The sequence below is a fragment of the Cupressus sempervirens genome, chromosome 5 (genome assembly GCF_028749045.1).
Source record: "Cupressus sempervirens isolate cs-2001-9-10 chromosome 5, ASM2874904v1, whole genome shotgun sequence".
In the NCBI taxonomy this organism is placed as follows: Eukaryota; Viridiplantae; Streptophyta; class Pinopsida; order Cupressales; family Cupressaceae; genus Cupressus; species Cupressus sempervirens.
In genome coordinates, this window is record NC_143122.1 from 366,513,636 (window position 1) to 366,516,859 (window position 3,224).

Genomic DNA, 3,224 nt, shown 5'->3' on the forward strand with positions numbered 1-3,224 from the left:
GAATAGTATAGATGGGTGGAAGATTTTAAAAGATAAACCAAGAATGTCTTCCCCATCCTCATACCCTTCTACTCACCAACCATCAAGAGTTTTCATTGCGAGAATTAGGAGATATTCGTTATTTTCATTCAAACCCTAACTACAGGGTAAGGTAAACAATAGGCTTGATAGAATCCAAAACTAAAACTACTTTCTACTATTTGACAAAAATAAGTTATTACATTCATCAATCCTCAAAAACTTAACTTTCTAAAAAACATAACAACAACTGATTATCACCATACAAATAGATTTTAGAAAGATTTAATCTGACTATGCATGATTTTCCCACCAAAAGAATTGCTATTTCATTCCAAATCCATATAGTACTATTCCATTAAGATAATCAATTTATAGGTCACAACTCTTTACCTTACAACTTCATCCTTTTAGGTTCAATCAAAATAATGATCTGACTGTTAGACTTCCAAATTACCAAAAAAATTGCAAAAAGTTGCATGACAACTTTTATTGCATTTTTTGCAATTTTTAAAACTTCTACACAAACTTCAAATAAAAGACTCCATGTGCCTTCAAAAGTATACCGCAATATGCAAAAAAATTATAAAACATAAAAATGGAGATTTTTGGTCAACTCACAATGTTTGACCAATTGTTGACCAACCTTTGACTTGCTTATAACCTTATTACATGTAAAAAACTTCCCTAAATGCATGTTTGACATTGCCTAAACTATCTTGTGTCAACTTGGACACTTATTGACCTTCTATACTATCCTACCTAGTGTTTGAACACATTATTTAAGACCTAGGGCCCTTGCACCAAGATCTAGGATTTCGTTGTCATGCCATTTTCATTGATGTATATGTATATATATATATATATACATGTACATATGTATATACATATATGTGTATGTGTATGTATGTATATAAACAATAAAAATCACTCAACAGGTAGCATGGCCACAAGATTTTAAACATAACTATATAAGGAATGAGTTAGGATGTATATAGGTCAATTGGTCTAGTTGTTGATTAGTTGGGTTGATTACAAATTATTGTAGAACTGTCATCATATTAGGTATAATTAAATGAACAATCAGTTGTTCCTAGCTAGCATTAACTTGACTAGTCTATTTAGACCCATTGGTTATTGTCATAAGCTTTTAAACATAACTATATAAGTAGTGAGTTAGGACATATATAGGTTAACCTTCCATTAACTCTAAACTAAAACAAAAAGGTTTCACTAGGGTATTATAGGATTATAGTTATAGAAAACTACTTGATTTTCCCAAGTGGGTGTATGATGGTGAAAAGTTTTATTAGGTGAGTAAATCTCACCAGTGGTTATAGGAATACAACTACATCAAAAAAATTAAAAACCAAAACTACATATTCATTAGAGTGAGTAGTTCAAGGGTCTTGATCCCGTGTATATAGGTATGTAGGCAACCTAGTAGGTGGAGTATGCCTCTAGTGTGTAGACACCTTGGACATAGTTAGGTAGCCTTGGACATGGTTAAGTAGCATGGATCATCACAATGTAGTATGCACTTTCTCCCTTACCTCATGGATGTAATAGTTCAAAAGATTACTACCAAGTTGAATGAAGTCTATAATCAATGCTAATGCTATATTGTTCAAAATCCATGCCAATATTTATATTGTATAATTCATTTGATTTGTTTAGATACCATCTATACTAAAGAGATAGTAATATTTAATTATTTAATTATTATTGGTTATATAAAAGATGCTACTAATGCTTGTATGCTTATATTTGTTATAATTTTATAGCCTGAATAATTGCTTGTGAAGAAAGTCTAGGCCTAACAACATGAACCTAGAACAAAATAAGGTGACAATTGCTAGATTGTCATCTCAATTCAAAAGAAATGGTAATGGATAATGTCATTGTCCTTGCAAAAAATGCAAGGGTTTAAAAAATTGAAGAATTCTAACCATGTTAGCTCAAAGACATTGTAGGCAACATAATCACATTGAAGGGGTGAATGATTTTTGTCTTTTAGTGAATGTCGATTTTGAACAAGTGGAGCATGGAGGTGTGAATATTGAAGTAGAAGGTAATACTCCCATGGAAGAATATGATCTTGAGGCAAAGAACATAATTGAAGATATTGGTATTGGTGCAATTGATAATGTGCCAAAGATTAGGATTGTAGAAGATTTTATTGGCACAACTAATGAATATTATGAAGAAGATGATAGTCATGCATCTAGTGATGATGATAGAGATAACCTTGATATACCTATAATTGAAAATACATATGAGCCCTTGTACCAAGACATCCAAACAACACTTCTCTTTGCTATATTGTTGCTGGTAAACTTCAAGGTTAAGAATGGTATATCCAATATAGCAATCTCACGTATGCTAAGGTATAGTGTCATTTTTTTCATCTTCTATATTAGCCTACCATTAATGTTCTTTATATTAATATTAGTTTTTTCATAGGTTGATATATGAGTGTTTGTTACCACCATCAAACATTCTACCTCGCTTTTGTCAAAAATTATCGACCATTACGAAAGATATTGTAATGGAGTATCAAACAATACATGCATGTCCCAATGATCATATTATATATAGTAAACAACATGAATTTGCAATAGAATGCCCTAATTGTCACATTAGTAGATACTAATTAAATAAAATAACAAAAAGGGTGTCTCACAAGGTTGCTTGGTACATTCTTATTATTCCATGTCTGCAATGATTATTCATGTCTACTAGCTTGGCACAATTTATGGATTACCATGCATGCAATAGAAGTCAAGATGACATTATGTGAATGCCTGTGGATGGTTTTTCATTTAAGGACATAGAAGATAGGTGGTCAGTATTTAAACAAGAACCTTGTAATCTGAAGCTTCCATTGGCAGCAAACTATGTTAATCCATTTGGAGAGATGAGATCTATTCACTCAGTCTGGCCTTTTTTTTTAATTAACAATAACATTTCTCCTTGGATATCCACAAAGAGGGAGCACATAATGTTAGAAATGATTGTATCATGAATTTTTCCATTTAATAGTCATCTAAATTAATCTATAAACATAGTATTGAAATGGTTGTAATAATTATGTTTTGTTTATGTTCATTCAACTAGGTAAGTACCAAGTGAAAGATATGATTGTATATATTTAGCTCTTGATTGATAAGTTGTTGGAGTTATGGAATGGGGTCACTATGTATGAC